This window comes from Mustela erminea, chromosome 6, assembly GCF_009829155.1.
Source record: "Mustela erminea isolate mMusErm1 chromosome 6, mMusErm1.Pri, whole genome shotgun sequence".
Lineage (NCBI taxonomy): Eukaryota > Metazoa > Chordata > Mammalia > Carnivora > Mustelidae > Mustela > Mustela erminea.
The window spans coordinates 105,043,582-105,069,412 of NC_045619.1; the positions used below are offsets into that span (position 1 = coordinate 105,043,582).

The 25,831-nt window shown below is 51.2% G+C and overlaps 1 protein-coding gene across 4 annotated transcripts in view; it reads right to left on the minus strand.

Moving 5' to 3' along the window:
- The window catches only part of TSPAN9 (tetraspanin 9), a 192,931-nt gene that overhangs the window by 101,319 nt on the left and 65,781 nt on the right, over positions 1 to 25,831 (minus strand). Inside the window, exon 2 of one of the 4 annotated variants that reach the window (XM_032349103.1) lies at positions 10,295 to 10,386. The exons of the other annotated variants lie outside the window; for them this stretch is intronic. The gene's annotated coding sequence lies outside the window, so the exon portion shown is untranslated. The remainder of the gene's footprint in view (positions 1 to 10,294; positions 10,387 to 25,831) is intronic. 4 annotated transcript variants of the gene reach the window in all.

Here is a 25,831-nt window from a genome sequence, read left to right on the forward strand (position 1 = left end):
CAGCACCCCCAGCACCCACCTTGGCACCCAGCACTTAGCAGGTACAGGTAAACGATTAAAGACAGAACTGTCAATGAATGGGCTGAACACCACGCTCATGGCATCCGAAAATGGCAAGGGCCACAGGCTGTGATGGCTCATGATCTGGACACTCTGTTTCCATCCGTGCAGCCTGGCACTGAACTCCCTTCCCACTGTGCATCAGACCGCCGTGAACATAAAGCCCTGAGCAGCCCGAGGCCCTGCCCAGAGGGGTCACATCGAGCACGCTAAGGCAGAGTCCCCCCTTCAATATTCCTGCGGTTTTATAAATCGAGGTATGGTGTAACTGTAGACGTTTGCCCACTGCCCTTAGTCTCGTTAGCTTCTCACCGTTGTGACCGCACACTGGCGAATTCAAGTCCCCATCTTATTAACCAATGTATCGGTAAGTTATTCCCCTCAACATTCAGAAGACCACAGAATTTTCACACTGGGATTGTTGTTAGGGGTCATCAAGCCCCACGCCTGCCACCCCCAAATGAGGAAATCCAGACTGATGATGTAATTTGCCCAAAGACATGTGTCATTCTGTGGCAAACCTGAGATGGGAGCTCTGGATTCTTCCTCTCAGCGCACCCTGATCACTGATAGTAATGGTATGAGGTTCTGAGTACTTACCTTGTGACAAGATTTCAACAGCTCCTTTCCCCAGTCCTCGTAACAACCCAGCAAGTTAAACACTGCTTTCCCCACTTGGCAGAGCTGAGGTGATTCATCCTGGACCACAAGACCAGGCGGATACAGCCAAACTAGGAAAAGAACGTGCCCTCTCTCCAGGAGCCCTGCCCTGGGCCGCTGAGCACTGGAACCTCCACTGGGGTGTCCACTAGGAATGCAAACCAGCAGGCCCAAATCTAAATTCGTTCTCCTCTCTTCTGTCTACCTACCTCTTCCTCCTTTGCTATTTTCTACCCTGTTCATAGTATCACCACCAGTCTAGTCACTTGATCTAGAAACCCAGAGCAATTCCTCAGACTCTGTTATTTTACCTCTTTGCCCTGCAGTTCTGAGCCGTCCCCACACCGCAGAAGCCAGGCCCTTTCTTCTCTTCATGCCACTCCCTTGGCCAAGCTCCTCAACTACCTCCTTCTTCTAAAACCAACAAAAGACTCTTACCAAACCCTCCCGCCTGGTGGCCCCTTCCCGGCACGTCCATTTCCAGAACGCCTTTTCCATCTGCCCTTACAAACAGCTCTCTAAAATAAATTGAGCTTATGTTGCTCCAGCTTAAAAACCTCGTTGATTCTAGTCCAAATTTCTTTCACCACAACCTAGCAGGCCTGCGACTCGAACTCCCGTGCATCCCGCAAGACCCCACTCAGCCCTCCTCTCTTCCTGGTCTGGTTGCTGCCCCACCCCCCGGCTCCCTGGAATCTGTCTTTCCGACTGAGCCTTTGCCAGCCCCTCGACTGGGGTGCTTCTCACAACGTACTTCCTGCACAAGCCTTTCACGCCCTCCAGGGGTGAGCTCCTCGAGGGCAGGAAGGTGACACCTCTGAGTCCCCGGCTCCAACTCATGGATTTGCTCATTCACTCAACCTTGGAAACATGCCACAAAAACTGTTGAGTAAATGAGCAGTTTCATAAATCAGGGCTCTGTTTATACTTTCATTATGAAAAATAACCCATTAAGTAAAAACCTGTGTCGTAACATCAAATTTATTTTAGAAAGATGATGTGAACATACTGACTGACAAGGGTCCTTATTAAGAGACACGTGAAAGCCAAGGCTTCCTGGACAGGTGCCTGTTTTGAAGGCATCAACGACAATAAAAAAAAGAGAAACCCAATCGCAAGAAATAAAGAATCTGAGCCATATTAGATGTGTGACCATGACCCAAATGCATTAACTTGCTAATTGTTTCCATTTGCTTTAATCTATAGTGACTCCCAAGATCAGTGTTTTCCAAATGGTAGGTCATCACTCATTAGCGGGTTATGAAATCAGTTTAGTGTGTCAGGAAGAGTATTTTTATAAAAATTAAACAGAAAATATCGGCATGTATCTCACATGGTAATTTCACGAAACGTTTTTCTTTTTTCAGATGTAGCATGTGCACACAGGCATGGACTGGGTCACAGTGTTTGAGAAATGTGGACTTGGATCTTTAGTACTGACATGTCCAGCCCAGGAGGGTCGCAGGACATGAGAACAGAGGCTTCCCAGGCATGACGTTTAGAACTGGCTACTTTCTGCAGGGGCCTCACCTGGTCAGGAAAGTTAACCCCGCTGAGGCAAACACACACGATTTGCCCTCGAGACAGAAATGTGCTCAAGTATGCCAAAATGTCACATGTGCCATGAGAAGACATGGCAGGTCTTGGCATTGTGAAATGTGTCCCTGGGTCATCTGGCAGAACTCTGGCTAGAAATGTGAGTCCAGGCTACTTGCCTACCAAACTGGGAGAGTAGTGCCCACTTCTGAGGGACGTGAAATCTCAAATGGACAGCATAATACGGACTCTTTATTCATGTATTCCTCTCTCGATCACTGAAACAAAGTTGGCTTAAAAAATGCATGAAGTTAGCTCAGCACAGAACTGTACCTTCCTACCCCCATTAAACTAGAGAAAACCAATTCCGAATTGAGCCAATATTTCATCCATTACAAATTCCGTTCAGCTGTCTTGCCTCATGTGTCGAAAGTGGACACCACCTCCCTCCGGTTCTCCAAAACAGAAGGAAAACATCACACTCTCCTGCATTTGAAGGCTCTGTGCAAAGGACCATGGGCTCTATCTTGCTTCATTCAGGCAGAATGAGAAGAATGGACTCAAAATGCAAATGGAAGCCCTCCCAAGAGAGCTGTTAAGGACAGGGGCAGGTGACCAAAGCAGGTGCCAGCTACCACCCTGGGCGGGCTGAACCCGGCCCCACCTGGAGTCTGAGCGGGTGCAGCACGGTCCCTTCCTTCCTAGATGACTTTGAGAGGTGCCTTCCTGTCTGTGGCATCCATGGTTCCAGGATGAGGCGAGATGGTGATGGTGGGGTTGCCACAAACAATCAGCCCGACCCCCGGGGCCCCACAGCCTATTTCCAGCTCCCAATAGTTCCTGTCTAATGCCAGCGTGGACTGAGGAATCTGGGGCATCCTGGGCCCAGCATTGTTCAAATCACACATTCCTTGCCATGAAAAGCTACTGAATAACTCTCATTCCTCCAGCCTCCCAGGAGAAACCACATCAGAGGGCAAGCAACCAGATCCCATGTGTGATGGGAACAAAGGGGGATGGCGGGAGCCATAGGGTATCTCCAGCACTGTCCCTCAGACCCTCTGCAGCAGATACAGACTTGTCCAGAAACCTCACCTGCCTGCCCCTTCCCATAGGCATAACCTGCTCTCCAACCTGTGCCCTTGGCCTGGACATGCTGCTTTCCGAGCATCAATGTTTCTACACTAGCCATCTCCCTTTTTGTGAAAACGGCAACTAAACTCTCAGGGAAAGGAAGACAACCGCCTGTGTTTATTGAAGGCCTGAGTTTCAGGCATTGGCGGAGCACTCAGGGTCCGAAACCTCTTGATCCCTATGGGGCAACAGGCACCCTGAAGACAGAAATGCAAACAGGGAAAAACAAGCACAACAAATATTACACTGATGTCATAGGGAGAGGAGAGAAAAAGGTTAAAAAAAAAAAAAAGAGAGAGAGAGAGGCGGGGGGGGGGGATAAAGGCAGAGAGAAAGAAGTCTACAGTGGGGTGAGGCTGAAGCAGAGCCCAGACCACAGCGCTAAATGGGGGCACCACCTCCCTGCTTCCCACGGCACCTGCCGCCCCTGAAAGTCAAGCAAGCTGCAAGACGTACTTTGGGCCCATGTGCAGCTTCCGATCTGCAGGCAAGACCCTTCCCCAGGCAGACCTCAAAGGACTCCCCCAACACTCCCAGGAGGCACCCAGCCCACCCTTGCTGGTCACATCTCCAACCAGGACTGTGGGCACACTGTGAACAACTTCCAGGATGAGGGATTTCACAACTGTGCTTCCAAGATGTAAAAAACACAACAACAACAACTTGGGAATGCTAGAAGTCATGGAAATACAAAATAAAATGGCCAACCTCTCATTGTTTACACTATCAGGTTATATATATGTGTAATTAAACAAAGCTACCCAGTGCGGGCAGGAGTATGGCCCATCTCCTCGGCATCTCCCTCTCCCCCTAGTGCCCCGCCCCTCCCTGTGACTGTCTCACTGACGTGGCCCTGGCTCCCCTTCCTCCCCAGGTCTCTCCTCAGAAGACAGCGCCACATCTTCCTAACGCTCAGTCCTGCCCATTTCATTCTGCTGCGGAAACACATCAATGGAGCCAGTTCTCATGGAACATCTGAAGAAAAGCTGTGGTAGACCATTTGGAGAAGACTGGACAGAACTCCGTGGGGTCTAAAAGAGGCACAATTGTCCGCCAAGTGGCAGTCGGGGTATGGAGCGGGGAGGATGGAATGCTGTAGAGAGGGGATACCTGCTGCGAGTTTTCCTGGGATCTTCTCTAACACTGGCCTGATAACTTCCTCCCCGTCACTAGATCCCAGAATGCAGTGCAAGTCACTAAACAAAAAGAAAGGAAGTCTCCGTGGTAGTGAGGTTATGCAACTACTTGGTCTTTTTTTTAAGCTAAGTTTTTCACTGTGATTGGACCCAGAGACAAAATAGTGTAATCAAACAAAGACACTGTGGGTCCTCTACTAGCATGGGAGGCTCACAGGAGGGAGCAGGAGTATTACACGGACATCGCAACCCACAGGAATACCCAGGACTCAGGTACCAGTGCTGAGATGCCCATTATATGCCGTGCCAGCTGCTTGTGCCTTTGCACATTCTGTTCCCTGCGTGGAACGTACTCCCCTCTCTACGCCACATTGTTTTCTCTGTGACACTCTTCCCTCCCTTCCCCGGGCAAAACTGGACATGTTCTTCAGTGTTCCCTGAAGCTCCCATATTAAGACTCTTGCCCTGCACACTGCTCTGTGAGTCTCAATGCTGAGAATGTGGAGTGTGGAGACGGGTGGGCGCGGGGGGGGGACCATGAGGTGCTTCTCGTTTATCTTTGAATCACAGAGCCTACACAGTGCCTGCCTCCTAAGAGGTGAATGTGGACAAATGGGCAATGATCAGATGCATGCCAGGCAGAGAATGCCCCTGGAGGTGAAGGGAGACAGATGCCAGGCACATGGCTCTTGGGGCTCTCTGAGGACCAGAGCGGGGAGTGAGTGTTCCGGTGAGGGGAGAGGACCAGGCGCAGGGCTGAGCAGAGCCCGGGGAGCCAGCATGGGTCTCTTTAATATTCAGCATGTAGATTCCCAGAAATCAATGCTCATTTTAAAACACGGCTGCCCAGAGCAACCCTCCCTGCTTGCTTCCAGGGTCGGTGTTAAGTATCTTTCTATTTATAAACACCTTTGCCTGCAGTGGTACAGTGCTGGTCTCACACCCAGCCTCAGAGCTGGGGCACAGAAGGACAGAAGGAGAAACTGAGGACTACAATCACCGGAAAAGCCAGAGAGACTCCGCCCGCTACCCAGGGGCCTTCATACTGGAGGGCCCGCTGACCAGCCGAAAGGGGCTGCTCCCCCTCCTGGCTTTCATGAACACGGTCAGACAGGCTGGGCCGCTCCATGCCAGTCTACAAAGCACTAAGGGAAATTAGCCCAGAGGGACAGGAAGCTCGAGCAGCCTGGCTTTCCAAGACCAGGCCTCTGACCTTCCCAGCATCCACCAGTGCCCTACCTCATACCTGCTCCAAGGCGGTCACGCTGCAGTTCACGGGGCCACCACTGCCTAGGTGCTGTCCTCCCGCTCCTGCTCGGGCTCGCTGTCTCCCCACCTCCCTCCAGGAGCCTGGACGTCCCGATGCTCTTACCATCAAGGCACTCGAGGCCCGGGGAGATGGCTTCCCTCGCGCCACACTCTTGGGCTCCTCCCAGCCAGTTTGGGTTTCAGTCCTGGGAGACCGTCCTGCTGCCCAGTCTCACGCCTCGGCCAGATGCTGCCCCAACTCCAGCACACCACACACGACACCCTTCACTGAGTAGGGCTCATGTCTGCAGAACACATGAGAAGTCAGAGGCTCGTCCCAACATATCACATCATGCAGGGTGCCACGCTGGCGGGGAGAGCCTTGTGAGTGCTCCTGGCCGCCTCTTCTGAAAGCAAGGAAGGAAAGATGAGAGGCCAAGATCCAGGCAGCCCTCTTACACCACCAAATCAGGAGGCTCCTGAGGCCCCGGCCGCATCGTTTAACACCACTGCTGAACCACCAGGTGCTGGGCCCGGAACTAGACACCCCAGGGAGGGCCCAGGCATGGCAGGACACACACACTGGTGGAGACAAACACACAGGCCTCTCTCCATCACCTAACGCCCAGAATCAGGGCACGTCAGAACTGGAAGGCGGCCTAGAAGTCATTCAGGTGCAAACACTCTTGACAATGAAAGAAAAAATGAGCTTGCAGAGGAAAGAATGGACTCAGCTATGGTCATCTAGTGAGGCAGGAACGGAACAGATAGGAGAACCTGCGCTTCTCGACTCTGCGATCAGTGTCTTTTCCACTATATTCATTCCACAAACACTGACAGAAGGGGTCAGTTTAATACATAGTCAGTCCCTGTTCTCCAGAAGCTTAGATTTTAAGAGGAGACAGAGACAGAGAGAGAGAGAGAGATGGAGGGAAAGATATATGAAACCAACAAAAACCTGAAGATAAAACAAACTCATTAAACAACACAAGAATGTGACAAGTGGTAGAACACCAATGGGGTACAGCCACGGAGGGGACTACTTCCACTGGGGAGTGGGGGCACGAGCTGGGTCCACTGGGTGAGCAGGAGTCTGCCAGATAGAGAGAGGAGGAGGGGGTCCCCATCCCGGGGAGAGCCACTGGTGTGATGTGCCCCCGAGACTGGGAGGACTCAGCAAATCGAGAAGTGTCAGCCCTGTGGTGCAGGTGTGTGCTGCTCGTGAGGGCTACAGGGGCAGGGCTGAGCCCCTTGCAAAGGCCCCGGAAGGCCACGCAGAGTATGGGCCTTCCCCCCAGACCTGAGGCCACCCATGAAGCTCATTCACCCAAGACAAGGGAACATCCCACAGCTACCAGGCACAGTCAGCCGGTCCATGGGCATGGCCACTCGGCTATGCAGCAGAAGGTGGTGCCTGGAGGGGTGCTACAGAGCGAGCTATTAGGACATTCAGGGGAAACACTGGGAGCACTGAAACTGGGAAAGTGGGATCCGGAGGCAGAGCAGAAGTGGAGACACACAGAAGTTGGACATGGGGTCCAAGAGCAAAAGCGGAGAATGCCGCCTACCTGTCTGCAAGGGGAGGGCCGGGATGGGTGGTAAGGTCCTTCCCTGAGACCACCCTCTTGATTTAATAGACTCGCCTGCCTCATGCACTTAGTTACTTTGTGTGCCTACGTGCTTTCCACAGCTCTGAATTCCCCACAGGCTCAATCAATACTTGCAGGTTGACATTGATTACAACGCAAACACGATGCCCAAGCTGAAGAGAGCCTTACCAAGTGGCAGTGCTGACGGCTGGAGTACAGGAGTGGGTTGCTCAGATGAGCCCCTCCCCCACCTAACCTGTCACCCATCTCACCCTCTCCATTTGGACAAACTGGCTTGAAGCCAGTGGCTCCAAGCAGGCATGGGCACCAGGAGCCTCTATCCCCACCACCGCCCAGGGAAGGGGAAGGTTCTATGCACAACACTGAAGAGGAGACTCCCATGGTGCTGATTCTTACCCCACCGTGGGACTCAAGAGAGCTGCTTCTGAATTCCCTGGGTGACTCAGATGCTCACTCCAGATACCAACCAATTACAAAATTCTCTCCTTTTAGAGATAAACAGGTTTGCCAAGCTACACAGCAGTCCAGCACCTGAATCAGAGAATGGCCACTGACGGAAGACCTGGCCCAGTCCACACTGACTCCCCTGGGCCACCCTGGCCACAGAGCCGCACCCGCACCCAGGGACCAACCTGCCTCCCTCCCCCCACCGCAGAGTGTACAGCACGGAGAGCAGAGGCTCGGGCTGTGGGCGGGGCTGCTGTGATGGATGTATCCTACTCAGCCAGCTGCTGCCAGAGGGCCAGGGAGGAAGAGGAGAAATGAAAAGCCTGGGAGATATTTTCCCTGTGATTTGTGCCGCTTGAGATGCCCTGTAGCAATATTTATCCTCCGGCTCTGTCCCACTTTCGTTTATTATCCAGCTTAGCCTGAGTTATCACGAGCAGGACGGGACCCATAAACCAGCTACCTGACACCATCGGGACCGTGCAGCGTATTTTAAAATCTCAAGGAGCAGCTTCGATCCTCTAGGAAATTTAAAGAAAGAGGTGCACTCCTGATGCCCTGGGGACCATGGCCATTCTCGAAGCAGATGCAAGGAGCACCTATCACCGGCTGCCGCACTCCCAGAGATGTACCCCAGAGACTGCATGACCCACGCCCTTCCACATCCTACATACGAGTACAAACCATGATTTGGTCACTAACCCCTTGTTCGCGACTATACAACACAAATTCCAGAGGCCTAGATCATTTCTAGGGTGGAATTTTTTTTTAAGATTTTATTTATTTATTTGACAGAGATCACAAGCAGGCAGAGAGGCAGGCAGAGAGAGAGGAGGAAGCAGGCTCCCCACACAGCAGAGAGCCCGACACGGGGCTCGATCCCAGGACCCTGAGATCATGACCTGAGCCAAAGGCAGAGGCTTTAACCCACTGAACCACCCAGGTGCCCCTCTAGGGTGGAATTTTAATCACTGGCCAATGGTGTTTCATTAAAACACTTGCCGGTCATGAATAATGAATTTACTGTGCACCTTCTATTACATCTTAAGTCGGTGCTGGGCAAAGGGGGTTAGAAGCATAAAACCAGGCTCTCAGTCTTATCTGCCCGACCTGCTCATAGGATACCCAGGGCTGAATAACTAACAAAGCAGATAGGAGTCTGGTGGGGAAGGGAGGAATGGGAGGGGCCACGGGGTGGTCCAGGGCTGAGGGAGCCACAGGGTTGGGCTGGCATCAAGAAAAACTTGACAAGAGCGTAGCTAGCACTTCCCAGACTGATAACAAACCATTTCTAAGGATCACAGATTAGCTGTGTGATCTAGTTACTGGCTTTATGGCAGTATATAAAACCAGAAGAAAAAAAACAAGTCTCTTCTTATGGCTCACATTCTGATTTGAGGACAAGGGGGTGACAATAAAGAAAGAAAATTAAGAAAGAAGTAATACATGTCTGATGTGCTATGTAGAAAATAAAGACGGATGGGGAGACCAGGGATACGGGGCATGGGGGAAGGGCGGCTATTTTAAGCAGGGTAGCCAAGGAAGGTCTCAGCGGTACACCAGAGGAGACGAGGGGGAAGCTATTAGAATAATCCAAGCAAGAGAGGACGGGCCGTGGCTTGGACCAAGGCTGTGGCCGTGGAAGTAAGAGAAACAGATTCTGCTTATTCTATAAAGGACACAGGGCTGGGGGTGGGGTGGGGAAACAGGGAGTGAAAGCGTACTTTTAGATACATTAAGATGTCTGTTAGCCATCCAAGTGGAGATGCGATCCCATGATTTGATGACTCAAAGAACTTTAGAAACAGAACAGACTCGAGAGAGTCTGACTCGGCGTCCTTGCCCAACAGGTGATGATGGGATGGTGACCAGGAAGCCTCACTTGCAAGCTCTCCCAGCAGGTGCCACTACCGGGCGGTCCTTTCTCCTCTACTCTGGGGTCCATGTCATCACCCCCAACACTCCTGCTTGGCTCGTTGGGAGGCCTGGCCAGTGGGTCTACCTCATTGGACAGGTGATGCGCGCTGAGGCTGGGAGGAGCCAGACGGCCTGCCCAGGACCTCTCCCCCGGGCCGGCAGATCCCCACTCCATGAGCTCTCTTCTCCTCTACACAGGCCCACAGATTCAGTCTTGCTTCCCGGAGTGCCATGTTTATGCCAAGGAGGGAAGCATCTCTGCTTACAAATTTGAGGTTTTCCCCCAAAATGGACATTAAATACAAACTCCGTGCTACCTGATTTATGGATGCAAACTGGACACGGTTAGGAATGACACAAGAATACAGTTTGCTGGTATGAAACTGGACAAACTGTAAGGTCTGCCTCCACAGAAAGGAAGGAAAATCCTAAGCCCTGGCATGGACCAAATGAGGATGTACCAGAAGGCTCTAGAATGTTCCTGCAAACACCGTCACTGAGATGGATGGGAGGGAAATTCAGATTTAAGTGACGTTTATTGAGCACCTGCAATTTCGAGGCTGTTCTTCTGCTTCACTCAATCCTCACAGCAGCCCTGGGAGACAGGTACTATGATTCCCAGATGAAGGACAAGGACCCTGGAGAAGTAAAGGGACTTACTCAAGGTCACAGAAGTTAGAAAATGGGGGCACCTGGGTGGCTCAGTGGGTTAAGCCTCCGCCTTTGGCTCAGGTCATGATCTCAGGGTCCTGAGATCAAGCCCCACATCGGGCTCTCTGCTCAGCAAGAAGCCTGCTTCCCTCTCTCTCTCTGCTTCCCTCTCTGCCTACTTGTGATCTCTGTCTGTCAAATAAATAAATAAAATCTTAAAAAAAAAAAAAAGAAGAAGAAGTTAGAAAATGACAGAGAGGAGATTCAGGACACCTTGCCCCTTCTCCAAGACATCCTGAGCCCTCAGTCAGAGCCCTTCTGTTGCCACACTGTCTCCCAGAAATGAGGAAAGGACCCCACAACTGGGCTGAAGGGGATGTAGTCTAAGTCAGGGCATGGAGCACATCTCAAGGCTCCCCAGAATCCTTCATCTCCACCCCTCTCCAGGACGGGCACCTTCCTAGACCCAATTACTTCTGGCCTCAAGGAAATCACTTGCCCACCAGGCTGCCTGATATATTCTTCTTTTTCCTTCAAATATCATTCAAAACTGCCTCCTCTATCAGGCCCTCCAAACTAATGCCATGCCTCTTCCTTCTCCAGTGAGCTAAGAGAGCTAGACGAACCTCACAAATGTCAGGCTCTGTATGCATGACCTTGACCCCTGCATCTACAGCTGTAATCACAACCCTACACACACCGCTGGCTCTCAGTGTTTACGGTATTTATTATTAATAGTGCTCTCATATTACTTTTAAGCAGCACTTTTCACTTTCCCTGGACTCTCACTGTGAACTTGCATGGTCCTTATCACTGTTCTGGGCAGGCGGGAGGGCAGGGACGCCTGCAGGGACACCCGCAGCTACCTGACATATGAGGAAACTGAGAACGGGGATAGGGACTTCTCCCAGGACACCAAACTCAGTCATGTCTGCACCAGGAATCAGAGCTTCTCATTTCTAAGCCAAAGGTCTTCCCAGTAGGACGCAGGAACACTCCAGCCCCACTTCCTAGAGTCAAGTCTCCTCCCATGGGTCCTCTCCACGAGGGCCAGGGTCCATCCTAACTTCCCCTGGCCTACAGCCAAGCTGTCGCTCACCCTGAGCATCCCGAACCACCTGACACACCGTGAGCACCTTCTGCTCGCCACAAGGAAGGACAGAGCCCCGTCGAGCAAAGGCACCCTGTGAGTGGAGGGCCTTCGCCCCTCGCCGACACCCCTGTCCAGAAGCTGGAATGGTCATCATGGGAAAATGGAGCCAGTTTTCTCCTCTCAACAACATCCGTAGAGAGTCCCATCCAGGCCAACTGCTGCCTGCCAGGGGCTCTGGAAGGAGGAGAGAGATGACAAGCAGATAAGCATGCACACACTTCGTGTTCCCAGCTCCATTTAATGCCACATGAGATCACCACCTTATGTTTCTCCGCTACCTGGCTCCTGAGTCATGGCCAAACCTGAGCTCATCCCTCCACACGCCAGTGCCGGCCAGGAAAGGAGGCGGGCCAGGCAACAGACCTCTTCCCACCTTGCATTCACTCATTTGCTCCACAAGGGTCTTGCTGACGGAGACACGCCGGGAAGTGGGGGATGGGGGAGCCGTCTTGGCTTCCTGGACAGGCAGGACCTGACCCGGGAAGAGAGTCTAGATGCTTCAGATCCTCTGACCCTAGACCCTATTCTTCCCCATCCCTGTAACCCCTCTTGAGACACCCGCTGGTAGAGACTGGAGGTAGCCCTCCACTAGTAGAGGCAGGGGGATGGGCGGGAGGAGGAAAAGACAGAGTAAGCCAATTGTCACCTCTTCGGCTCCTCCCCTCCAGGCCTTCATACGCTCTGGTACCCCACCCCCAGATTCATTACTGGGGTCCCGGTTTTCTGCTCCGCGTGCTAGATGCTGGGGAACCTCAGGCCAAGCCCGGGGTTTGTTCTTCCAGCCCCTGAAGCATCCGGCGCTTGCGGACTGGGAAAGCACGCATACGGGCTCTTGGCTTTAAATTGAAGGAGGCATAAAGAAAGAAAAAGGCCAGAGGGGAAGATTTTATGAAGACTTTATCAACTAAATAGGTTTGAAGCATCTGGGAGGAGTTGGTGCAGCACAGAGAGAGGAGATTTCTTAATGATAAAGAGTGAATGGTTCTTTGTCAAGGAGGGTTGATGGTCCCCGCTCCCTGGCTTTGCAGGGGACTGAGCTAAAATGGGGCTGCGGGTTCTCACAAGTCCGGGCCCCTGTAATGTTTTCTGATGCATTATGTGTGACATGACAGCAGCCCCTTCACCCTGGACCCTGGGGTTCCCTAGGACCAAACCAAGGAATCACCCCAGGCTGTGCCTTCATCTACAAAGGCCTACAATCCCTGCTGACTTCACTCTCTCTAAAAGCACATGCCTAAAACCCGACACACCAGAAGCAGGCCCAGAGCTCCCAAAGGAGCCAGCGGTATGATTCTCAGGGGGTGGTGAGTACAAGCAAGCACACTGCCCCAGACAGGGACTCTGCAGGCCCAGAAGAGGTTCCCCCCACCCCCACCTGGGTGATGCCAGTCGAGGCCCCTGGAGGAAGTACAGTTGGCCTTGGTCCTTGCATTGCATTGCATTGAATTGCAGCTTCATCTGTCCCCAGCAGCTCCCAGTCCGTCCATTGCAAGCTTGCAGAGGACACCCAAGGTGGCCACGCTCATGGCAGGCACTCAGGCAGCAGCTCCCCGGACTTGGAGCCACATTGGAGGGGCCTGTGCGTGCCCCAAATCCAGCCCGCCATGAGCTCTACTCCCCCAGAGCCACACCAGCCTGTCTCCATTGTGCCCTCCAGCTGCACCTCAGGCTGATATGCACGAGTCTTCACTGAGCCCTATGTGCCTGGCACTATCCCAGCCACCAAAGGGGAAGGCGGGTGCAGAAGCACATGACACAACCCCCACCTCAAGGGTTATGGTCTTCATACTCTAGGCTGACCCAAGTTAGACTGCCCTAGCTCTATCCTACTCTAGGCTGACCCAAGCTAGACTGCTCTAGCTCTATCCTACTCTAGGCTGACTCAAGCTAGACTGCTCTAGCTCTTCCTACTCTAGGCTGACCCAAGCTAGACTGCTCTAGCTCTTCCTACTCTAGCTTTACCCTACTCTAGGCTGACTCAAGCTAGACTCCTCTAGCTTTACCCTACTCTAGACTGACCCAAGCTAGACTGTTCTAGCTCTATCCTACTCTAGGCTGACCCAAGCTAGACTACTCTAGCTCTAACCTACTCTAGACTGACCCAAACTAGGCTGCAGGGATACATTGACTTATTGCCCCCAGAACATGTCTTTGTGGCTCCGCATCCTCACTGACTCACCTTCAGTAACATCCTGATGGAAGAGCTCAAGTTCCAGTGGGGCTCCAAGTCCCGTTCCTACTGCTCAACCCCACTGGTCACCAGCAAAGTCAAATAAAAGCCATGCTCAGATACTAACTACCACATGTCTACCAGAAGGGCTGAAACAAAAATGAGAGAGAATCCCAAGTCCTTGGGATAAATACAGGCCATCCGGAACTCTCATCCATGGCTGCCGGGACTCCAGATTGAGACACAGCCACTTTGGAAAAGAGGAACTACGTACGCAAGTGCACTATTCCCACATTCCATGTCCACCCTTTACCGTCGACATAGAAAACTGAGTTTCAATGGGAAATGTATACCAGCCATACAGCACAGAAGTCTGATTAAAAATAACCAAAGTCTAGAAGCTGCCAAAATGTCCACCAGCAGTAAAACAGCTACATCAATGATGGCCTAGTCAGTCCACGGCTGAATACTATGCAACAATGCAAATGATCCGCAACACGGGTGAATCTCAAGACAGGAGAAAAAAAAGAAATGTTGAGGAAAAGAAACCTGACACAGAAGAGCATACACTGTATGATTCCACTGATGTGCAGCTCAGAAACAAAGCTATGTTATTCAATATCAGGATGGTGGCTACCCTTGCCCGGGAATAGTGATGGGAAGGGGGCAGGAGGGTGATTTCTGGGTGCTGGTACGCTTTGTTTCGAAATCTGTGTACTGGTGCGATCGACACATGCACTTCGTAAGAGTTCAACAGACGCTACGTTTCTACGTATGTCACCCCTCAACCAAAGGCTGGAAGTTTCATCTCTGTCCCTTTTATTCACCCTGCAGCCCTTTCACGTGAAGGGACAAAGCTGTTTCCGTAAAAGGAACCACTGGTCACCTGTGGGCGTGTGTGTCATTTTTTTCATCTCCAAAATGAAAAATATGCGATAATCTCTAAGGAACCTTCCAGCTCTAGATAGTCTGATGCTTTGATCCTATTCTTAGTAAAACCTCATTAATCAGTAATAAGAAATCTTTCCCAAATTAGTGAAAAATAAAAATATATGGAACATTTGCCTAAAGAAGGCAGTATGACAGCTTTCAAGAACCAAGCGCGTGACAAATTAAAATATAAATGTCCACTAAGTGGAAGTTAATGAAAAAAAATTATACATTAGGTTGACACCACTTAATACTGCTTGAATATTATTCACATCCTCTGTCTTGTCCATGTTAAATCCTTATTTCGACCATTTTAATCAAGAGGAGTCATGAATGCCACGTTACCGCAGCTGCTTTATTACAAGTAACCAAATTAGAGCATTCTGATGGTAACACAGACCCAGACGTCCGTAACCCCCATGCCCTAGTCACTGCCTTTCCCAGCCCTGTTCGCTGGAGCTTCTGCCCCACATCTGGGAAAAGCTGCCCCGGGTCGGAGCCCTGTGCTGATCCCACTCCTGGAGGGCTTTCCTCCGCAAGCCGCTGCCCTCCAACACGGCCGACACACAGATTACTTGGGAGACTGAAGACACCCCTGGGAGCCTGGCAACACCAATGATGGCAGCAGGACGGGAATTCTAGGCGCCGTCATAAATAAAACCTCTGCTCGGTCGCTAATCTCACGGGCGCCTGACAAATACACAAACAGATAGACTAAGGCTCCCTTGCAGCATTGAGGGCTTACAGAAACGGGAGGCACCTCCCTCCTGAACAGCCTGCACAATCACCACCCGGCCAGCAATTCTCTTCGGGCTCAGTAGCTCCTTCTATACAATGGGAAGAAATGCTCCATGACCCTCACGCTGCTTTGACTGGATGGCAAAGAAACAGGTTCATGACCCTCTAAATATTTCTGGACTCGCCCACCAAATAAGAAAGTACGGGGAATAATGGCTCAAGAGAGGCCCAAAATAATGGCTCTTTCAAGAGGCCCAAAAGAAAGGCATCTCATCCAAGTTTATAGAAAAGTGAGTGAGAGAACCTGATTCCCAGCTAACCCCCCACTGACAGCTCTCCTTCCCCCGCAACCAACAGAAGGTGGGTGATGGGATTAGCGGGATGTACTTGACTTGGGAGACTTAACTCACAGGGTCCAGCTTCTTCGCTAAAGATCTAAATGCACCCAGGACACGGCCTGAAGACCTTCATTTCATCAGGGAAAAAAAAGGGGGCAGCTGAGCTAGGCCTCCCTTCCCCCAGCCCCAGGGCTATGAGCACACTTCCCCTCCTCCAGGCTGCACCACCTGTCTCTGGACCAAATACGGATCACAGAGAGGCATTTCCTGAGCTCTGCAAGCCTGCTGACCCTGGAGGTTAATCCTACCCTCTGTGGCCAGGCTACACGATGAGGAGCCTCTCCCTCCCAGCCAGGGAACCACAGAATCCTGGGATTTCAGAGCTGTGAGGGACCTGAGAAACCATAAAGTTCAAGGCTCCAAAACGTCCAGGGATTATCTTAGTTTCCCAGAGCAAGATGAAGAGGACGGGGTTCAAAGCTAGGTCTTCTGACGCTCAGTCTAATGCTCTTTTTACTAAACCCGAGGTAAAGGCTATTTGACATCCAAATGCCACTTTGGCCCTTTGCTGGTGGTGGCGTGGCATGCCATGCTGAAAAGGATTTAGTCGGATGCAGAAGAAAGACTGCTGTGATCAATTAGCAACCTCCACCTTGAGCCAAGGAAGAGGTTTCCCATTAAGAATTTGCCAGCCTGCCGCCACGCCACACTGACTCCCAGGGCAGACACTCCGCATCTCCTTTTCCAGAAACTCTGAGGGTCGTTCTGCAGGCTGGAATAGGCGCAAGGGCCAGGAAGAGTGACTGTCCCCTACGAGGAGGACAAGAAACGGAGTCAAAGAGTGAAGGAGACCAGACTGAGTTGGGAGCCACACCCAGAAAACTCTACTTTTGTCTCAAATCAACCATTTTCACTGAGTCTCCGCCATTCATTTTCTGGATGAACATGCCTCAGGTGCCCACTATGTGCGAGGCATGAGGTGTGGCCTCCTCACCCCATGGGGACACCTGCCTTCTCTCCCTGCTACTGACTTCAGGAACAAGTCACCTTCCTTTCTGCCCCACAGACCCCGTGTCTGAAAACAGAGGTCTGAAGAGCTCTCAGGATGCTTGGGAGAGTCATAAGTGAAAATCTATAGGAAAGTGTGCTAAGAAACAGAAAGCCCCTTCTGTTGAAGGGACAGAGGGTCACCATCACTTCCTCCATCCCCTTGTCGGTCGTTAGGGACTCGGCAGCCACCAAGCCCGAGCCTCCCTGCCCATCTTTCCCAGAGGCCCCTCCGTAGCTCGACATTCTTCCAGTCGGGAACTCCGGTGGGGAGGGGGCTCGGCAAAGAGGGGAGGCTGGGGAAGAGCTGCCTGATAGCATGGAGGGAAAAATCCAGCCACTATGGCAACCATAGCAGGCGAGTCTCTAATATCCACAGGCCGCAACTCACACCAGAGCTTTTCTGTATCCTCCAGGGCAGAGAAAGGGATTACCACTGATGTGTTATCTGCTCCAATTCTTCCTGCCTGGAGTGGAGTATAATACCTCCATAATGCAGACCTGCCACTGATGCTCCCTACACAGAGATAGGCAAATTATACACAATGGCCAGGGAAGGCCACACGCTGACATCTGTCCTTTGCAGATGCTTTCTACTCCGGGATGTGAAACCCAGGAAAATCCTCTGGGTAACAGAAAGCTGTAGGCACAACACACTGCTGGGTGGCGGAGACCCAGCACCAATGAGCCAGAGCTCCTAGGCTCTGTAACCGACCAGACCCTGCTGAGCAACGAACGTCTGAAAGACGCCATGCGAGGTGTGGTGGCGCGCCAGGGAGAAGGAACACGATAAAATACAAAACGAGAAGGCCCGGTCCCAGCCTCGTGGACTGAGTTTCAATTCTGGGGTTAAGACTTATGAAGATCTTAACACAGCCCAGAGTGTGGTAAAGGGAAAGTGGCAAAGCAGAGGTTGGAAGAGAATAAAGAGAAGAGATCGTCATACTCAATTACAGGGGTGAGGAGCAGTAGCTCGGTTTCATAGAAACGACACATAAGCTGGACCTGGAACAGCTGATGGGCTCCGTAAGTCAGCCAGAGGGCCGCTGGGGAATAAGGAGAAAGGAACAGACTGAGCACACAGGAGAAAAGCATTCTTCCATCCATCCATCCATTTACTCAACAACTCTTTATGGTGCCAGGCAGTTGTCCCATGTAGAGCAGACAGAACGAACAAGCATGGAGGTCTGTGCTGACGGGAGCCAGGGACCCTGGAAGAGGATGGGAATGAGCCGGGAGACGAGAGCTGGGCCCAACTGGAGAGATCGGCCAACGACTAGCAAGAGTCCCCATTCCCATCCTGCCAAGAGAAAGCCTGTGCCCTCTGCGTCCCCCACTGCCTTCCCATGGGCACTCTACCCAGCAGGCTGCCCGGTTCTCAGTCCCTGCTTCAGCTTCCGTGGTGAGGAATACGGCGCTCTGAGGCCTGGGAGAGCAGGGGGACAGACACTCTAGAGCTGATCAAACCATAACCTGCCTTACTAACTCCCCTTAAATCTATCCAGGGGACCTATCTGCTCTGCTGAAAAAGTGCTGAGGGGAAAGAAAATGGTCCTCCTCTGGCCTGTAAAGCAGAGTCAGATTAAAGGATCCAAAAAGCTGAAAATGTCCTCTTTCTCTTTTCCCCCCAGACATCCATCACCTTGGGTCTCAGTTGTCAAGCTCAGTTCCTCCCAGCCTGATCAAGGCCTGCAAGAGTGCCACCAACTGGATGCTGGGACTCCAGACACCTCTCTAGTGGCTAACTTCTCCGCTCCTGTTTCCAGTGGGTTCACGAGTCAGGGACACCCTTGCTATGATGGGAACCCACATCCTCTTGCTCTGACCTTCACCATCATCAGAACCAATTATTAAGCAAGCAAATGCAAACAACACCTTTCCCTAGGAGAAGCAAGGTAAGCAAACATAGAATTCTAAATTCTCAACACAAAGGACTGCCAAGCAGAGCCTGCTGAGCTAGCTGCGTGTTGGTGCTGCTGCCAGAGGAAAGGGAAGAGCAGCCAAGAGCATCTCCCCAAACCAGGGCCCAGGCTAGTCATGCCCCACACTTTCCCCTCAGGCAGCAGGCTGATCCAAGTGACGCTTAAGGTCCTACCCATTTCAGGAGCTAGTGCCAGACAGCCCTATACCCACAGGCAAAGAAATGAAGTTGGACCCCTACCTCACACCATACACAAAAATTAACTCAAAAGGGACCAGGGACTTACTGTAAGAACTAAAACTATAAAACTCTTAGAAGAAAGCATAGGAGTAAATCTTTGTGCTGTTGGCTTCAGCAAAGGTTTCTTGGGACACCAAAAGCCAAAGCAACGGGAGGAAAATTAAATAATTTGGACTTGACCCAAATCGAAAACTTTCACACTGCAAATGACACCACCAAGAAAATGAAAAGACAACCCAGAGAACATGAAGGAGTATTTGCAGATCACATATCTGATATGAGGCTTCTATCCAGAATCTATAAAGAACTCTCATAACTCAATAATTAAAAGACAAATAACTCAATTTCCAAACAGGCGAAGTACATCAATAGATATTTCTCCAAGGAAGATACACAAATAGCAACCAAGTACATGAACAGATGCTCAAAATTACTCATCACCAGAGAAATGCAGATCAAAGCCATAATGAGACACCATCTCCCACCCACTGGGATTGCAACAACAACACAGACAATAGTAAGTGTTGGCAAGGGTGTGGAGAAATTATGATCCTGTACACATTGCTGGTAGGGGGAGCAGCCACTTTGGAAAACAGTTTGGTAGTGCCTCAAAACATTAAATATAGAGTTACCGTATGACCCAGCACTTCCTCTCCCGGGTACGGAACCAAGAAAAATCATAGCAGGTCCACAAAGAAATTTGCACACAGATGCTCATTATAGCACCAGTCATATCAGCCAAAACCCTGGAAGACCCTAACACCCATCAAGTGACAAACAGGTAAGCAAAAGATGGCAGGCACATCCCTAAACAAGTTATTATTCGGTCATACAAAGGAACGAAACACTTGTACAGTCTACAACATGGATAACCCTTGAAAGCACTGTGCTAAATATGAGAAGGGAGTCACCCAAGACCCCACATGGTATGACTCCACTTATAAGAGATTTCCAGAATGGACTAGTCCATGGAGGCACAACATGGGTTAGCAGTAGCCCAGAGCTGACCTGGGGAGAAATGAGGAGTGACTGCTAATGGGTAGGGGGTTGAATATGCGGGTCATAAGGTGTTGAAAAAGTAGATGTGGTGATGGTTATACCACCCTGTGAACATGAAAGGGGTGTGCTCATTTGCTCGGGCTACACAACAAAGTGCCACAGCCTGGGTGGCTTAAACACAGAAATTGATTTTCTCCTTATGCTGGAAGCTAGAAGTTCAAAATAAGGTGTCTGCAGGTTTGCTTTCTCCTGAGGACTCTCTTCTGGGCTTGTAAATGGTCCAGTATCTTCTTCCCGTGTCTTTGCATGGTCCTTCCTCTGTGCATGTCTATGTCCTAATGTCCTCTTCTTAAAGCACATCCGTCCTGTTGGATTAGGGCCCACCCCAATGACCTCATTCCACCTTAATGACCTATTTCAAGATCCTATTTCCAAATACAGTCCCATTTTCAGGAATGAGGGGTTAGGACTTCAACATAGGACACATAACCATTTTTAAAACCCCATCCGCAAATCCTAGAGATTGGCTGGGTGCCCCCCTTTGTCTTCCACATGTGGAACTGAGTCCCAGAGATGGGGGCGACTTGCTCCAGATCACAGCTGGTCAGAGGCAGAGCTGGCAGCAGAACTCACAGCTGCCACTGAAATCTAGTTCTCTTTCTACTACACACTCCTTCCACCTGAACCTCAAGTGCTCATAAACTAAACAGACAGTGATGGGAAAAGTAAGAGAACTTCAAGTTTAAGAAAAATGCCTAAGAACTTAGATCATGTGCAATTAAGAAGTAAATATGCTCCACGGCTTGTGGGAAAAGGGGCAGACAGCAGAGCTCTGGGGAGGCCCTGGGAGAGAGCCACACCGCGCCAGCAGAGTGCGTGAGCAAATTCTACATGAATTCCGTATCTGTTGTGTGCCATGTGAAATAGGAGCTCGGTCCTGAGCAAGATGTGCTCTACAGAACACTTGGCACTTCAGCTAATCCTTGAAGAATGGGCCCAATTCCACTGGGTGAGGGCTTTCCAAGCAAAAGGAACCGCGTGACCAAAGGCAGGTAATTTCCAGACCTGTTCAGGAAATAGCAAGTTGGCCAGAGCAACGGAAGCATATGCTTTGTACAGGGAACAGCGGGGGATTACAAAGCAAAGGTGGGCTGAGGTCAGATCCTGGAGAGCTCTGCACACCACGCTTAGAGGCATGAACTTGAGGTAAGTAACAGGGAGCCACTGAAGGTTCTGGGACAGAAGTGGGCATCACCTGGGGAGCGCTCCGGGAAAGGTGGCACCCCAGCGGCTAGCAAGTGGCCAGGGCAGCCACTTCAAGAGCTCTTGGATGAAGCATTCATGGGACAGGGGAGGATGGCCAAGAGCACAGCTGATGGGAAGAAGCCAGTGGGATTCAGGGAAGGGGAGAGCGCCCTGCTTCTAGGGAAGCTCTCTTGGACTTATCTTAATTACACTTGGGAAAGCAAGAAGTTGGGGCAAGAGAGAAGAGGAGGGAACTCTGCAGGCACTGAAAAGCCGCCAATTCCCAGAGCCCATGTTGTGATCCGGTGCTGACAGCCCTTCATCTTTTCTATGGTGGGTTTTCTTTTCTTTCTTTTCTTTTTTTTTTTTTTTTTTTTGGAGCTAAAGGGAGGGGTGGGGATGAGGAGGAAGACACAATGGAGTTACCTAGTGAACAAAAGCTCTGGTACATTTCTACTCTGTTTTCCTCAGGGTGCACTGCTCTGCCGGCGCCCTATACCCTATGGAATGCGGGGACACAGCCCATACCTTACAGTGCAGCAGGGACAGCCCTAACACCTGCCCACCAATGGCTGCCAAGCACCCCCTGATCAGGGAGGGAGAGAAAGTGTCCAGGTACACATAGAGAATGGGGAAGACAGCACAAGAGGTCGAGAGAGTCCTTGGTTCGAGTCCTGGATGTGCTCCCCTTTCCAGCTTTGTGACTTTGAGTCAGACACAGCCCCTCCCTAGGCCTTCACTGACAGCACTAGCCACAACGAATTATTCAGTGTCTACTAGGTGCCGGGGGCTACGTTAGGCTTTTAGTCCTTACAAAACACCCTGTGAGGTAAGTATTAGTCTCCCTGTTTTGAGGTGGAGCAACTGGGGTCCGGAAGTAAAACAGGTCAGAAAACCACGCTTAAACTCAGGTTTGTCGAGCTTCAAAACCCACATTTTTAAGCCATATCACATTTAATGTGACTCAGGTGGAAATAACAAAGCCTGCTCTTCCCTCCCTCACAGGCCTGCCATGAGGCTCCGAGGGGAGAATTCACTCTCAGTACCGCAGATACTGTAGTTAGTCAAGGTCCAAACGTGGAGGTCCTCAAGTCAGCTAGGACGCACCTCAGCTGAGGCCCTGGCCCCCGGCCCTTCTCCTACAGAAAACCCTCCAGCTAGCCTAGTCTTCCACCCTGTTGGCACAACGTCACTTCCCCCATGATGTTCTTGGTCCCTGGGTTCCTCTCAAGCCCCAGATGCAAAGCCCAGGTCTCGCCTGGGTTCCAAGCTCTAAGAGTCTACCCTATCGGAAGACAGTGCATATCCCCATTAGCTCCCTCCCTCCTGACCACTGGGGATCCCTCCCAACAGCTGCCCCTCACTAGTCCCAATCCTGGAGGAGATTACGAGAGAGAACTCAGGTAAAGGATCTGGCAGAGCGCCCAGCACCAAGAGGGTAGCGAGTCTTTACGGCTGTTCACGAGATCCGGGCCCAGGCACCACACCTTTCAATTCTCCAAAACCATGTTCGCTTCCCCTCGGGTAGTCATTGCACGCCAAAGCTACCCCCAGACAAACATCCCGATGCTCCTGACACAAGCTGGGAAGGATACCGACCTATTATTAATAGAGGAAAATTGGACCTGACATTGTCAGTGATCTGAAACCTCCCAGCGGAGAAAAGCTTTGTTTTTTTAATAAATAATAAAAAACACAGGGTGTTTATTTCCCTAGCAAGTCGTTCTTCTTAAGTATCACTAGGATCATACGTCAAGGCTGTCATCTAGGGAAACCGTGGAGTGATGCTGGCGTCTTCCAGTCCCTTCTCCTTCCTGAGGAGTTCAAAGCACTTCAGACGGATCCTCCTTCGTCTTCTCTGCAGCTCTCGGAGGGCGGGGTGGTTGAGGAGAGGGCCCCCAGGAACTCTGCCTCCAGTGTGCCTACAATAAACACTCACTAACTGCCCAAGGGGGATGATTTTCCTCACTTGCACGGATGGGAAGACGGAGGAAAGGCAATTTACTCAGCGCCCACCTAATCCAATTTCCCCAGTTCCGACTCCGTGCTTCAAGCCCACTCTCACTTGAGTCCTAGCTCCTCGCCCCGGCCTGGCTGGAGGGATGAGAAAACGACAGACTGACAGACACAGAGCCGCCGGTCTCATCGCTGACCAATGTACAGAGTGTAAGTGACAATTTCCTAAACCCTCACAACAGAACCAACCACCCCAGCCCGGGCGCTTCCAGAATGGCCCATCTTCCGTCTCACCGGAGGGTCCAATCATTTTCTGCTCCGTGCTGTTGTTCTATGTGCAAACTGTTCCTCTCCCCACCCTCAGTATTAACTGGACAGCTTTATGCTCCGCATACCCTCCCCGAAGGGCTCAGTGTAACAACGGATCCCTCACATTATAGCAGGGTTACCAGGCCAGCACCCTAAGCCACAGATATGTTTTGTTTGCTCTGTACCATGTTTCCCATTTTTTTTTTTTTTTAAATCAGTCATCAATAGTGAAAAATCAGGAGATTTTACCCCAGACTCGGAAGTTCCAGCTTCCGCTGCAAACCGAAGATCTGGCCATACCAAGCTCACGTTCCAGTGTGGCATCTTCCAGGGGGTACAGGGTGACAGGCTTCGGTCTGTCACAGACCCTGGCCCATGTCCCTCCTTGGAGCTGGCAGCTTTGCATACGGTTTGGTTGCATATGGCTAAACGGGGGGGAGCCTGTGGTCATTTTGGGCTATAAGATCTCTGAGCGGGAGATCTGGAGCTATTTCTTGCACTTTCAGTGGGGTCCATTGGGGGCGTGCACTTAGAGAATTACCCAAGGAGTTTAACATGTCTCATCCAAATCCATGTACCCAGGCCAGCAGGCTTCAGAGCCAGAACTACAATAGAAATGCGGAGCTACCGCCTTTAAAACCCTGCTACCTAACTCACTTCCGAGGCTCATGTCTAAGGCCAGACTTAGACCAAGATCTGAGCTAAATCCCGCGGCTGCTTGCGGGCACCTGACTTCCGGCAGGCATTTAACAGCCCAGAATGAGATCTCCCATTACTCTAGGAAAGAATGCCTGGCTTCTTGACTCATCCTAGATAATAATACAAAAGGGGGAGAAAGAAAGAGAGGGGCGGGGAGAGAGGAAAAGGAGGCACATTCACACACACACACACACACACACACACACGTACCCTGTAGAGAACATACCGCTGTGGATCAGTGCAGTTTCCTGCATCATTGCAAGGCAAGTCAAAAAAAAGTGGGAACCAACTAAATGTTCGACAATAGGAAAATTGATAAATACTCGGTGATTACTATGTAGGCACTTAAAAGTCTAATTGTGATGATTATGTAGCTCGTGGTAGAATATTAAAGCAAAAAGAATGCAAAATTCTATCTCCACTACGACTATAATCATGGGAAAATTATGCCTGCAAGTAAATACGGACTGAAGCCACCCTCGAAAATGGAAGGTTGATTTGTCGCCGCGGCAGGTTTGGGAGGCATTGTTTTTCTCCTCATTCCTTTGATTTGTACTCTTGTCCTACAGCATTAGTTACAGGATCAGTGTTTGTTTCTAAGCACCCAGCCAGCTCCTGACCCCAAGACAACTTAGCATGCTCTAAAAGCAGATGAGGAAGAAGGCTAGGTGGCCAACGTCCCCCTGGCTCAGGGCCTTCTGGGAGTCCTGCAGGAGTCAGAGGCTTTGCCATAGATCAGTCTGCAGAGTTGGGGGGTACCACCCACGAGCTTCGTCCCCCACACACACTTCTCACTGAGGGGCTACCACCCGGGACCCCCCTTCACATGTGTGGCCCTCCACAGCTCTGCTGCCCGGCCGTGGTTTCAGAGCCCCCATGCCCTGGACACCTGAGGAAAGACACCAGCTCCAAGGCGTCCAGGCGGAAGTGGCCACAGCAGCAGTTCCATCCCTCACGCTTTTTCAGTACATGTTTCGTCCTGTCCATAGCTGGGGACTTAGGAACCAGTCGGGCAGAGGCCGAGCATCAGGACGGGGGACCACCAAAGCACCTCCTAAAAGGAGGGGGACCCCCATGGCATCAAGCCAAGCCCCCTGCGAGCCCGGGGGAAGGTGAGTGAGGGATAGAATATCAGGGCCACGTGGACAACCAGAAGATGCGACTTGCGGTGGCCAGGGGCCGAGGGGCTGTGAGGTGGCTGCCTTAACGTAAGCACTCACAGAGAACAGAACGAGATGCAAGTTCTCATGTACACTCTCCAAGCTGCTCAGACTCCCCAGGGAGAGATTTCCTGCAGTGAAATCCCCCTGGGACCCAGAGAGAGAGCTGAAGAAGGAAGAAACCTCCTTGAGAATCACACCCCAAATCCAGCAGGCATCGCATTTTCAGGGAAATTCACTTATACGCAATTGTTGGGCTTTTACTTTTCAATTCCAAAAACTGGCTGCTTTTAAAAATTAAAAAAAAAAAATAGAAAGAAAGAAAAGAAAGGTGGAGGTAGGGAGTCGGGAAGAGGGAGGGAGGCATTCACTGCTGCCCGATCCTGAGGTTCACAGAGGGAGTCCCCAGGACCAGGGCCACAGTCCTGAGGAACAAGCAAGGGTAGGAAGAGGACAGCCCAGCTGGTCAGGTCATGAAGCCCCCCAGGGGCGTCTGCAAGCCCGGTGCCTGCCCAGCTGGTGGCATC